This window comes from Aedes albopictus, chromosome 1 (genome assembly GCF_035046485.1).
Source record: "Aedes albopictus strain Foshan chromosome 1, AalbF5, whole genome shotgun sequence".
NCBI classification, from domain to species: Eukaryota; Metazoa; Arthropoda; class Insecta; order Diptera; family Culicidae; genus Aedes; species Aedes albopictus.
The window spans coordinates 42,539,311-42,553,932 of NC_085136.1; the positions used below are offsets into that span (position 1 = coordinate 42,539,311).

Here is a 14,622-nt window from a genome sequence, read left to right on the forward strand (position 1 = left end):
ATGCTGTCTCAGCATTCTCCCTGAGAATCCTGTCTCACCATTCTCGCTGAGAATCCTGTCTCACCATTCTCCCTGAGAATCCTGTCTCACAATTCTCGCTGAGAATCCTGTCTCAGGATTCTCTCTGGGAATCCTGTCTCAGGATTCTCTCTGGGAATCCTGTCTCAGGATTCTCCCTGGGAATCCTGTCTCAGGATTCTCCCTGGGAATCCTGTCTCAGGATTCTCCCTGGGAATCCTGTCTCAGGATTCTCCCTGGGAATCCTGTCTCAGGATTCTCCCTGGGAATCCTGTCTCAGGATTCTCCCTGGGAATCCTGTCTCAGGATTCTCCCTGGGAATCCTGTCTCAGGATTCTCCCTGGGAATCCTGTCTCAGGATTCTCCCTGGGAATCCTGTCTCAGGATTCTGCCTGTGAATTCTGTCTCAGGATTCTGCCTGGGAATCCTGTCTCAGATTGATTGATTGATTTGTCTTTATTTAAGAGACTTTCCTCCTGTCTCAGGATTCTCCCTGGGAATCCTGTCTCAGGAATCTTCCTGGGAATCCTGTCTCAGGAATCTCCCTTAGAATCCTGTCTCAGGATTCTTCCTGGGAATCCTGTTTCAGGATTCTTCCTGGGAATCCGGACTTAGGATTCTCTCTGGGAATTCTGTCTCAGGATTCTCTTTGAGAATCCTGTCTCAGGATTGTCTGAGAGAATCCTGTCTCAGGATTGTCTGAGAGAACCCTGTCTCAGGATTCTCTCTGAGAATCCTGTCTCAGGATACTCTTCTAAAAACGAACTTCAAAGTGCACCAAAAGCAATTCGTCTAATCCACTTCTGGATGAAAACCTAATTACATTTCTCACGTAAGTACGTATGTCGTCTGACTGCTTGTTGTCACCTTTGCCGTCACAAGATCCTCCTCGGAACCCATATTAATAATGTCGTTTTCGTTTTTGATCCAGTTCCAACCTGGGTTGGAACTGGATGAGATCACAGTTTCAACCCCGACCCGACTTCGGTTTCGCTTGTACTAAAGTTTGTTTGAGTTTGTTTGACGTTTGTTTGTTTACACATTTTCCGCCAATCCAGTTCCAACCCAGGTTCAAAAACGAATTCGACATAAGACACCTTAACAAGCTCGACAAGTTTTACATTAGCATTATTACATGTGAATACCTATCCTTATCACACTTGCACCCAGCCAGGTGATAGAATCGTATTGCAATCTGTTCCACGGCTGTTGCTTCGTTCCTCTTTATGGCAGCTCTCCACAGGTACGCGCCACCGCACCGTAGCGCACAGGATCCCCGTTTTTGCCACGCGTAACGTGCCAAGTTTCCCCGAAGAGGACAAACAAGCATGCTTACTTACACCGCGCGACAAGCGCAAATTGCCACTGCAAAATACAGCGAAAAAAAAAATCCCTCCGACCCAGCTGCAATATAGGAAGCTTCGCAGCACGACACGGGTCTTCTCGGAATCATCATAACAAGTACATTGTAATACCGGCTTCTTCCCGCGAGAACGTTGAGAACGCGACAGCTCCTGGAACCATTTAGTGTTTATAAATATGAATAGGTACATCTTTCATGAGTGTTATGAACGAGACATGCAGCTTTCGTATGGCTGGTTGACTGCACAAGGGATAGGGAGTTGATATTTGCATCCTCTCGTGCGCGCGCGAAATATTGCTTGGGAGATTTGAGAGAGATACCGAGGTGCTTGCGAGAGCGATACAATGACGGAGAGACGCGGTGTCGGAATCTGCGCTCACTTGTGAGCGAATAATAATCAGAGAAAGGAAGATGTTCCGAAGTAGTAGGGATGTCTTGTCACCCTTTCCAAATGATTTAGTGTGGTTTTAATGCTGATCTGAATTATAGAATATCTAGGTATAAAAGTTTAATATAACTTATTGAAACTATATAATTTAAGGCTTTAATCCCTCTAACTTTCGAAAATTTTGTATGAACTTAAGTCTACGAGAGCAAATGGGGTGTCTAAAATGGCTAGATATGAGTCTAGTAGTTTAGGTAGCAAAACGGTGAGTCGATAAGGAGAGCGTTCAACATAGCTCTGATCCTCACAAGTTCTTACCTAATGCTTCCACGGATCAAGCGATGACAAAGATCGCCAGCTAAGAGTTGTGTGCTTAGCTGGTAGTGCAGCCTGGGCACTGTTGTCCTTCTGACTTCAGCTAGATTGAGGAGGTACGACTCGAGCGTCTGTTCACCAAAGAGGTGCGGCTCAAACAGCATCCAGCGGCTAAGTAAGAAAGGCTGCATCACGCCAAGCTAGATCCAAGGTGGTAGCCCCATCAGCGTGGTCGCCCTAGTGTTGGTTGGGAGATTAAACAGAACTGGCACGATGGCCCTCCGGCGAGACAGGAGGACCGATGTCGAGAAAGAAGCGATCTACGCGCAGTAAGAACAAACATACGATGGTTGCTCGCCATGTGGCGTGAAATCGAATGATAACGGCCTGCGATGCATAAACTTTGCAGCCTCCCGTGGTATGGTAGTCCGAAGCACCTTCTTTCCTGCAAAGATATCCACAAAGCAACCTGGAGATCCCCCGACCATCAAACAGAAAATCAAATCCACCACGTTCTAATCGACGGTAAATTCTTCTCAGACAAGACCAATGTCCGCACATACTGCAGTGCGAATATAGATTCGGATCACTACTTAGTCGCTGCATGCATGCACTCAACATTTTCGACAGTTATTACCACGCGTTGAAGTCGAACGCCGCGGCTCAACATCGAGCAGCTCAAGACTACGCGCAGCAGTGGCCCTACCAACGGAAGAATAGCTTGGCGCAGCTACACTTGAAGATGGCTGGAGGGATATCCGATCCGCCATAGGTAGTACCTCGGCTACAGCACTAGACTTTGTGACTCAGAATCACAGAAACGACTGGTACGACGGCGAATGTGAACAGTTGAAAAACGAGAAGAATGCAGCATGGGCGAGAATGCTGCAATCAGAGGCCAACATCGTCAAAACCATAACATGACGCTGAAAGCGATCGCCCATCAGCATCGGACGGACGCCGACGACGGGAACATTCAAAACAACATGCATGCGCTTCGCTTCATCCGCCCTTCTTGTCACTTTCTTCGACGCAACGACGGGTGGCGGCTCATTTTCACACGACGACGGCGCCTTGTTTCCATTGACGATTGAAAACATTGTTTACAAACTTCGCCTGAAAATTTCAATTGAAATTGAAAATGTAGGGCCCTGGCTGCAATACCGTACGAGAGCGAATGAGGCACGTTACAAACAGGCGCGGAACAGGCAGAACGCAGTCTTCCGGGGGAAGAAGCGCCAGTAGGAATAACGAGATGGAAGAGCTGTACCGCGCTAAGGACACACGAAAGTTCTTCGAGAAGCTGAACCTCTAAAGGCTTTGTGCCACAAGCCGACATATGGCGAGATAATCATGGTAATATTCTCACGAGCGAGCGTGAGAAAAAAAAAACAAAAAGGGTGACAGGTTGGATTGCGGGAACTATCGCGCGATCACACTACTGAGCGTTGCCTACAAGATACTCTCTCAAATTATATGCCGCCGTCTATCACCGATTGCAAGAGAGTTCGTGAGACAATATCAGGCTGGATTCATGGTTGATCGCGCTACAACGGACCATCCGCCAGGTGTTGCAGAAATGCCGCGAATACAACGTGCCCACACATCACTTGTTTATCGATTTGAAATCGGCGTATGATACAATCGATCGAGAGCAGCTATGGCAGATTATGCACGAATACGGATTCCCGGATAAACTGATACGATTGATCAAGGCGACGATGGATCGAGTGATGTGCGTAGTTCGAGTATCAGGGACACTCTCGAGTCCCTTCGAATCTTGCAGAGGGTTACGGCAAAGTGATGTTCTTTCTTGCTTGCTGTTCAACATTGCGTTAGAAGGTGTAATAAGGAGAATGGGGATAAACATGAGTGGAACGATTTTCACGAAGTCCGTTCAGCTGCTTGGGTTCGCCGATGATTTTGATGTTATAACTCGTACATTTCAGATACTGGCGGAAACGTACATCTGACTAAAGAGTGAAACCAGGCGAATCGGATTAGTCATTAATGTGTCGAAGACAAAGTACATGATGGCAAATGGCTCCAGGGAGGAATCACCGCGTCGGAACCCCGAATTTCTATCGACGATGATAAAATTGAGGCGGTTGAAGAATTCGTGTACTAGGGCTCACTGGTGACCGCCGACAACGACACCAGCAGAGAAATTCAGAGAGGCATTGTGACAGGAAATCGAGCTTACTTTGGAATCCGCAAAACTCTTCGATCAAACAAATTTCGCCGTCACACGAAGTTATCTAAATACAACACATCGATGAGACCGGTAGTCCTCTATGGGCACGAAACATGGACCCTACGTGCAGAGGACCAACGCGCCCTTGGAGTTTTCGAACGGAAGGTGTTACGTACCATCTACGACGGAGTGCAGATGGAAGACGGGACTTGGAGAAGGCGAATGAACCACGAGCTGTATCAGCTGCTGATAGAACCAACCATACCGCGAATATCGGGAGGCTACGGTGGGCGGGTCACGTCATCAGGATGTTGGATAGCAACCCGACTTAAATGGTTCTCGTGAGTCATCCGACCGGTGCAAGAAGACGTGGAGCGCAGCGAGCTAGGTGGGTCCACCAAGTGGAGGACGATCTGCGGACCCTACGCAGAGTGCGGAACTGGAGACAAACAGCCATGGACCGAGTGGAATGGAGACGGCTACTATGTACAGCAGAGGCCACACCGGCCTTAGCCTTAAAAACCACTGGTTAACATTTTAGGGATAGGCCCTTTTCAAATGTAACGCGACATTTCGGGAAGCGTTCGCGAGCATGTCGCTTCACGATGTGTTATACTCGTTGAGTGTAACACAAGCTGAGTATAGACCACGCAGTGGCTCGCGATGAAATTCCAAACTCAGATCGTTTTGTATTAGCAACTATTGAAATTGTAGGCCCTACAATGTAGGGTTCTCCATTCAAAACCTCATTATTCATAAACTAAGGAAGGATCCAACGTATATTTGGTTTTAGAATGTTGTCCAAAACTATGTCTTTCTAGAAGACTCACGGTTCGTTAAATATACAGTTAAGTTTCCAAAACTTTCGCTGCATAAGTAATAGTGGCAAGGAGCATAAAACATTCAATGCTTTTAGCGTTGTGCTATCCATGACACCGGCTCTAGCCGTAGACTTTTTACTTCTCTATTGATCACTAAATGCTTTATTGATCTCTTGCTCTTGGAAGTTTCAGTCAATAAGCGAGGCTGTTCCTCCATGATTGACTTCAGAAATCAAAATAAAATATAGAACAAACTATTTGACTACTACCAATCATCCTTAATGAGTATTTATTAGAGTCCCAGGTTTTAAAAAATAAACAACTGCCACTTTCTTACGATCTTCGAAGAAAAATGGAAAGTAAATGCGACATCCGTTGCTACAACAGACCGTGATCATCTCTGCGGCTCAACAATTATCACGGGAAGCAGTTTTTAATACAGTCAAACCTCGATATAACCTAACTGCATTTTCATTTTTCTTAAGGTCCCATTAGACATGACAAATATGGGGCCAAACAAACCCAACAAATGACCAACACACCGTGAATCATAGCAACCTTGGATGAATGTCGGGCTTCAATGGCAAATATTTGTCATAATGACAAACAGTCTAATGGAACCAGTAATATCGAAGTTACGTTAAATAGAAGCAAAAAAATCCGGACTTTCCGCTTCTAATTCCGTTTCATTATATCTGTGAATTTCTTCCCGCTATTTCTACTAGTCCTATGTCCCTAAGATTTTTCCAGGCATTTCTCCTTTAGGAATTCTTACTGGGATTCATTCAGAAATATTCGGCGGATTTTTTTTGGGTATTCCTACAGAAACTCCTAGGGATGTAAACAGATATTTCTCCAGGAATCCTTCGAAAGATTTCTTCAAATATATCTACGGATACCTCATACAATTTATCCAGGAGTTCCTCTGGGGATTCCTCCAGACTTCCTCTATAGAATTCTCTATTAGAGATCTTCTATAGATTTCCCGGTGGTTCCTCTTGGGATTCCTGCAAAATGACCACTAGATATTTTTTCAGTATTGCTTTCTCTTGATGTCTTCCAGAATTTCTTTAGAAACTATTGCTGGGAAATCTCCTGGAATTCATGCTTGATTTTTTTTTCTAAGATCCCTCCAGGATATGCTCCAGATATTCCCTCAGAACTTCTTCTGTGGAATTTCATCTGAAATCCTAACAAGGATAGCTCAGAAATTTCAATAGATATTCCTACAATGGTTCATCCAGAAATGCTTCTAGGGATCTCTTCGGATTGTAATATAGATATTATTACTAAGGGGCTGTCCATTAATTACGTAAGGGTTTATGGAGGGAGGGGGGTTTGAGAAATCTTACGCTCCGTACAAAAATATTTGGGTTCTCATACAAAAAATCATACAAGGGGGGGTGGGGGTGTCGTAAAATCGTAAAAATCCCCTTACGTAATAAATGGACAGCCCCTAATGTAATTTATCCGGAAACGCCTATAGAGATTTCTACGGCAACTACTTACAGGATGCCTTCTGAAATTCATGTAAGGATTTGTATTGTGGTACTGAAAAAAGTAGAATGAGTTATACCATGCTTGTCGATCTCCATATTGGTCATTCTCATTCGTTACCGCTGCCACTGCCATGTAATGTTTTCTGGGACATTTTGATGATTTTGCATGGAGTGGTATAGACTATATGCGTAAAGTTTAATTTTTCATCAAATAGCATTTCAAAAGTTTATAACACTTTAACGTTATAATTCCTAATAGCTGTCTATCAATTTTCTGGATTTCGCTGATAGTATAACTATCATCTGGAAGTTTTTTTGCGCATTTCAATTTGAAAATTGATTTATGTGAGGTTCTGATGAATATTCTGATACGCTTGAAAGTACTGAAAGTGTATGAACGTTGGTTGCAGTTCATTGGTTCAAAAAAGTTGTGTTTGAAAGAAAGAGTTAATAGTAGGCTCAGTGTACCAATTAGCATAGCATAGCATAGCCGACCGTACACATCCTGGGGTGGCTGTCGATAGAGACGTTTGATGCGCCAGAAAAGTTGCCTGGGGCTTGACAAACCTTTCATTTAACGAACTCTCGACACCTGGCCAGGTCCTTACGATCAGCGGGGATGGGGAGGAAATGTTGATAAGATATCTACTCAGAATGTGTCCAAGAACTTGGCCCACTTCATAGATATCTGGAGTTGGAAATTGGATAGGGTTTAATGGGATGCTTTCCTTGGCGAAAAAGCGTATGAGAAATTGTTATGGTTTTATCATTTACCTGGTTACCACTGAAAAAGTAAACATTAGCGTTAAACAAGTCGCACAAATTTCGTAGGTACTTAGTAGAGTAATGCGGGGCAAAAGTTCGCACCTAACAGACTTCACAAAATAACTAATAAACGAAAAGAAAACAATATCATTTTTCTTCGTTAAAAGGGTCCCTATCATGTTGCCTTCAAAATGTAGTACTAGATTTTTTGGCATTACTTTTGTAGTTTTAGTAATACAATTTTTAATACAAGTACTCCAATGCGAACTTTTGCCCCATAGGGGGGGCAAAAGTTCGCATTATGCGGGGCAAAAGTTCGCACCTTGTACAGGGTAGTTTCTTTGTGTGATGTTCTTTTATTGCATGTTAATTCATGTTCGTCTTTTCAATCTAGCCATGAAATCTGTTTCCTTCTGTTTTTAGCATTACGGCTCAACTGGAATACGACCTGGTGTTCAGCTTTTGTATACAATGTGTTTTATGAAGACTTCCACTATTAACTAAGAGCTGTCCTTTCCAGCGTTACTGAAAGTTGCCAAAATACATTGTGGGGTAATCATAGAGATACATGTTGCACAAAATACAAAATACAAAATACAAAAAAAAAAACAAATATGCAGCAAAACTGTTGAACAGGACCGTAATCGAATCTTATCCCCGTCAGTATGGTGATGAGTTATAGCTGTCAATTTACAAACTAAGCTATGAAAGACCCCGGTAGAGTCGATGAACATAAGAACTTCAGAAACATACGAAAAGACACAACGAGGATGACGAAGAAAATGTTTAAAAATGTTTTTGACCATTTTTCATTTCTTGAAATGGGTTAACATAATGTTTGTCTTACAATGGAACTTCTCACAAAACTAAGTTCAAACCCTCTGCCGGAACGATTTCAGGATGCATACTACACATATTATACATATATAGTAGTTTCTATACGAAATCTTCATTGCTTCAAAGATTCTGTAATTATATTGATGTACTAGATTCAGAAATCTAGTGCGAACTTTTGCCCCACAACTACTGCGAGCTTTTGCCCCACTGTAGAGGTTTTAACAATGTCCCTTTCTGTAAGAAGCACTAGTAGTTTATTGTTTATTCGAGTGCACCTCTCGAACTACTATGGAATAACGATTCTCCGACGTCAAGAGGCTATGAGATTTTTCTTCTTGTTACTACAAATTCTTATTCGAAAAGGTCCAAAAATTCTATCAAAACACCTCGAAACACATTTTTTTGCATAACTCTGCCAAACCATAACGAAATCAATCCAATTTTTATTGACGAGTAACTGACCTGATTATGTGTCAAACCCATACAGATTTGTTTGGGTTCTTAACTTGTGCTCAGAAAAAGACCCACTGCGAACTTTTGCCCCGTGCGAACTTTTGCCCCGCATTACTCTACAACCCTAGACCACAGTTATGAGGATTGCCTCCTTCCCGTCGGATACCAAAAAACAAAGATTGGAGACTTATCTCTGACATCTCGACAAGACTGACGCAATCCTCCAACAGTCGAGAGTTGTCCTGGCCTCGTCCTTGCGACTGCTGAGGAATATGGAAGGATGGTTAGTTAGACACCTAAGAAAGATGTACAAAGTTCTACGACCTCTCAGGCCTAGGTGTCAAGGGGATATGGGTGTTGTTCTAGGTGTTGTTAGTGGAAGGGTACTCCAAAGGATGCCGTTGGACACCGTTCAGGCACACCATTATTAGACTGCTTAGTTATCTGCACAATACGTCCTGGTTTCCTCGTCGTCGGCATTTATTTGAATTATTTGATTTTTCGGTTGAAAATCTGAAATATTGGATAATATTAACATTGACGTCGAATAAGCTACATACTAGTGATGCGCTCGCCACAGTTATAATATATGTTTACAATATTATTTGTATCATACAATAAATTTACCTGAATCCTGCTGAAATAAAACGTTGATTAGCAGCAAAATTGAAATAAAAATATTACATAAACATCAAAAAAGTGCATCAAACTTCGATCTTGGAGTATTTGTAAACGACTGCCTGATTACTTAAGGCAGGAAAATTTGAAGATCTAAATTTGATTTGGTAGATCTTACGCCGCAACGCACCATTCTAAGGTGATCTACCCACGTTACGGGAATTTTGCAGAACAGAATTGAATCGCCTAGTGGATCGCAGCTGGAGCTGAGTGTAAAGAATTGCGGTTCGTTGCGTTTATTTTTTTTTTTTTTCGTTGAACTTCGAACTCACATCAGAATTTCAGGTAAGCTTCTATATTTCAACATTCATAGTGTGAAGTATAAATTCATAATATTTTTAGGCACGTTTGAAATTCTGGGCTTCCTTGCCAGATTTCATACGGAACTTGACCGACGTATTCTTGTGTTAACGCAGAGTGAATTCACCGAGGAATTCACGATGAAAAGTGTATTGCATCATTCGTGAAATTGAGCATGAATCGGAGCAAGAAACGAATTATGGTCAACGGTGGAGTTTTGCTAGGACACTTGTCGTGATACTTTGTGATGAGGAAATGCTGCTGAAAAGCTCAAAAGGACCAAAAGTATGTATAAAATTGCTCTTTTTAAGCGAATGTGAATGTCCAGACAAAATTTGAGATCAATCGATGCACTAGAAGCTGAGATTCGACCCCCTTAACATGAGCATTTTGTATGAAAAACAGGCAATGCGTATGTACTTTATTTCGTCCACAAAGTCCTTTGGCTACAAAGCGAATGGAAAATGCAACTTTTCAACTATTTACACTATCCACCTAGACTATTTTTTACATAGAAAAGAAATTACTTCTACGACTACGATCCAATAAAATTATATTTATTACACATTTAAAAAAATAATAATATGTAATAATAATAATGTATTTCAATGCTCCTTGTCGAATGACAGTCGGCCCACCATATTGTTCTGTTTGAACATCCCGCTACCAGCTCTCGCGACCGAATTTCTCACTCTCATGCTCACATCTCAAACAGAGAGTCGAAGAGAGCGCATCAAATCAAAACAAACTCCCATCCCGGCGGGCGGCTTTCTGAACCGTCGGTGCACAATGCACATAGAGCGAACTGGGTGGGTAGGTAAACGGCAACCAACGAAACCGAGACCGAGGGCTTTTCCCACTATTCGAGGCAATCCCAAACGACGACGCGCCGCGAGTCTGTTTCCAGTAGTCTACCGGAGAAGGTAGAAGCTCTAGCAAGCCAAGCAAGCAGCGAAGCAAGGCACACTCCGATCTGATCCGGTTCAGTACATTGCGAGATTTGAACCAGTGCTGACGTCGGTCCGCGTGTATCGCTCGCTAGTGTATCGTTGTCAAGTGGTTATTGTTTGTATCGCGCGCGTGTGAATCGCGTTTTCGGGGTTGTCATCGTTACAACAATAGGCGTCGTGTCTAGTCGTGCGGATTGCAGGGCGCGCGGGGGAGACTCATTTGCATCTTTTACTACGGAGTCGAAAAAAAAGGATTTACATACACTAGAAATTGCCTTGCAAAAGCGAACAGAAGCACTGTTGAAGGTGAAGTGCCGCACAACTTGAAGAAAACAAAAGTGCTTGATGTGACGACGACTGTGGCGACGAGGTAGATTGTGGACGTCGACGTCGCGTCGTTTGAGGTGTACGAGAGTGATTGTTCGTGACCTTCTTGGATGTATGTACAATACGCGCGCGCTTGGCGAGATTACCTCGCCTCGAGGGAGTAGTGCAGTTAAATACCGGATGGATTGGGCATTTCGTTTTGAATATTAATTGCTTGATTGATAGAGTAAAGTGGGGCAAAAGTTCGAGTGGGGCAAGAGTTTCTTTTGAAGTTTTTGAGCTCAATTCAAATTATTTCTTTCGGGTGTCAAGGTTGTTCGAAGCCTTTTTGAAAAAGAGTCTTTCACTCCAAAAATTATGAAAATTGATCAATATTTCGAAAAGTTATGACAAAATGTTGGTTTTTGATCAAAAAATTGTAATATGCAATGGTCCTTCCAACGCATGGAATGGAATTGTAATGAAATTGAATTTGATATTTTATTTTGGGGCGTAACTAGGTATATTTTGAATATGCTTTAGCATGTATAACTTTTTGCAAAAAAAAATTGGAAATCATATTTTACTTATAGTGGGGCAAAAGTTCGAATTGTGGGGCAAGAGTTCGAGTCATGTAGCAACTTTAGGTAAAAACCTAAATTTCCGCAAAATGTACATATTATCTTTAAAAATGATGGAATTAGTGAGAAAATTCGATCAAAGTTGAAATAAAATGTTGTTTCATCTGAATTTGGCGGAAAACTACTAATTTTTGGTGTAGTAAATTTAACCCTAATTTGGGTAAAATCCAGATCGAACTTTAAAGTGTATTTCAGTTCCAACATCAAATATGAATTGGTATTAGGTATTCCGATTACCAAAGCGTCGAAAACGTGTGCTACGGTGAACGAAATTCCACACACACTAGATTCGAACTTTTGCCCCAGTGGTGGGGCAAAAGTTCGAATTAGACACACACATACAAAAAGTGTTGTAACTCAAAATTGAAAAGACATTTGGCGTAACTTTGTTCAGCAAATTTTTAGCTCATGGATGGTAGAATCACCACACGGTATTCATTTATTTTTATCTGCTGCGATTTCTTGAAAAAAGTTGAATTTTCAACTAAGGTCGAACTTTTGCCCCACCTTACTCTACAGGCAGCACTAACTCTCGTTCCGAGAATAATTCAGTGAGTAAACGGTGGGATTTCCCAACCTGCAGCGGCGATCGAAGCGATGCGAAAATATGATTGAAACTATTTCGTGAGCGTGTAGCGGCAAGTGAAACTGACCGCATTTTAGGGATCCAACTATACGGTAAATACACTCGGTGGTTTGCTGGGGTGTGGTACGGAAACCCAAAACTAGACCACAGCGAATGGTTTTTGGTTCCCGTTAGCAGCAGTGAGATTTCTCAGCCAACAACAACGAACGACGACGTCTTCTTGCCCAATGGCAGCGCAACCGTGAAGAGGCAGTTGTGAGGTATAGTGGTTACAGTTAATTCAGAGCGACTGGCTGCATGAATGAAACATTAAACGTTGCTCAAAGTTATGACAGCTGATGGTTGGTTGCATTGCAGCAGCCTAACCTCGAAGTAAAGAGCGCGCCAGTCACAGCGTGACATTTAATACACTGAAGAGCAGCTTGGTAGGCTTGGTAAAAAAAAAGAATCAAGTAGAGTCGGCCGTCGCCGACTGTGATTGAATTTCAATAACAGCAGCTTCGTCGTCGTCGTTGCGTTCAGCCTACTCTGCCTGGCTGGAGTTGTAGCAGTCGAAGTGTTAAAACAAGTTTCATAGGGCAACAGCAGCTGTTCGGTTTCAGTGAACAACACAACGAAAGCCATTGTGGTGCAATGTTTTGTTGAAGTCGACAACAAAAAACGAAATTTATACACAACAGTGCAGAAGAAGATCGGTGGTTTACGTTTGTAACTGAATCCTGTCTGTGTGTCTTGTGTCGGGGAGTCCGGTTTGAAGAAAGGAAGCGGTTGTTGTCAACGCCGGCTTGGATTATTTGCTTACGGGTTATTGACAAGTTGGCGAAGTTCTAGCATCACCATAGCTTACGAGGTAAGAATCGATTTTTGCTTAGTTTTGTCATAAAATTTAGCATAGTGAAAACACAGACAAACAGACGTAACACTCTGATAATTCTCATCGATTTAACGGTCTTTTTCAAAATTGGATAGTTGGCCAACTGCCCAACCGTGGCGCTCGCATAGTTTTTGTTCGAGTTTGACGTTTGCTCACTACCGCCACCTAGTTGGTGGTCGGCCAAACTTAGCCCTTTTAGCATTGGGCGAATATGTTTCCGTGACTATGATTTGAATCGAAAAATGTTCGAAGTGTTACGTCTGTTTGTATGTGGTGAAAATGTAGGTTTCGACAGCACGAAGAGTGACAGAAACCCTTTTAGCGCGCAAGGTTGACATAGAGGAACGTGATTTTATGCAAAACAGTTGCACAGTGGCACGAAAAGTGTTTGGAGTATGGCCGCAGTGTGGAATAACTTTACGATTGTAGTACAAGTTTGTCTTTTTCCTATCGGGGTGTCGCAATTAGTCTGCATTCTCACGTTGTGTGTTATTTTGGACGGTAGTGCCGTCCAGAGACTAGTGCCGTGGGAGACTAAGATGGGAGTTAATAATTTCGTCTCCAGAGTATCGGAATTTGTACAATTTGGTGAGTTCATTCCTGCGTATTGCTTTGAAAGTTCAGTACTTGAATGTTGATCGAATGTATCCTGTGGCTTTGGCCTACCACTCCCAGCTTCCTGTGATGTCTAGAAGGGAGGCGGAGGTCTCTCCTACTCTTCTTAGTAGGTATCCAACAAACCATCCTTTTTCAACTCCCCACATTTTTTTCGGGGTTTAAAAGTTTCAAGAAAAGTCTCCTATTTTTTCTTGTTGATTTTTTCTAAAACTTACTTTATTTAATACACTATTTATTATACTCCTACTAAATTTTAATTTGGAATTGGAATTTATACTAATTTTCAATGGTAAGCTGTTTTCAAAGCGTTAAAAATATATAAATCATTCAGATTTGTATTACACTCATATACACTACCTGCCATAAATATGTAATCGCTTCATCTAGTATTGCAACACCCCAATTGGTTTCTTTAGCGGTGTTGAGATAATCCCATATTCTGAATCTGCATGCCAAACTGAGCCGAAATCCAAATTTTCATGAATTTTGGTGCTTGGGAACCCATTTAAAAATCAATTTGAAGTTTGTATGGGAGCGATTTGTTGAATCACCCCTCGTCGCATTTTGTACTGGGCGGAGCTGTCAAGCAGATGCCCAGCTGTCAAAAGGTGATTTCTCTTCGAAATTGAATATTGCAGCACCCCGAAATAGTATTGCATCACCTGAAAATCGCAACATTCAAGACACTATATCTTGAAATATATAGGTTCTATCAGATGACCTTATTGATGACCTATTGAGAAGGTTAAATGTTTAGTACGTGATTCCACCGCTAAGTGGCGCTAGTGTGCTATTTAAATAAGTAGCTTTTCAAATGTTTTACCTCATAGTTATCTCATAATCCAGGCCACCTAAAAAGTTCGTGTCTTCAGCAAAATTGTTCAGTGGACTCATGGCTCTCTAATGGTAGAATGCTTAGTGCGCAACTCTACCGTAACGTGACACTAGTGTGCTTTTAAAATAGAGCATTTTGGCATGTATTATCTCATGATCCAGACCACCTAGAAAGTTCGTTTCTT

The 14,622-nt window shown here is 42.2% G+C and overlaps 1 protein-coding gene across 5 annotated transcripts in view; it reads left to right on the forward strand.

Moving 5' to 3' along the window:
• Positions 1-10,283: 10,283 nt before the first annotated feature.
• The window catches only part of LOC109402620 (protein toll), a 393,806-nt gene continuing 389,467 nt past the window's right edge, over positions 10,284-14,622 (forward strand). Inside the window, exons 1-2 of one of the 5 annotated variants that reach the window (XM_062844412.1) lie at positions 10,284-11,017; positions 12,045-12,961. The gene's annotated coding sequence lies outside the window, so the exon portion shown is untranslated. Of the gene's footprint in view, positions 11,018-12,044; positions 12,962-14,622 lie in introns of those variants that run through there. The other 4 variants (XM_062844414.1, XM_062844415.1, XM_062844413.1 and 1 more) reach the window with 4 other exon arrangements.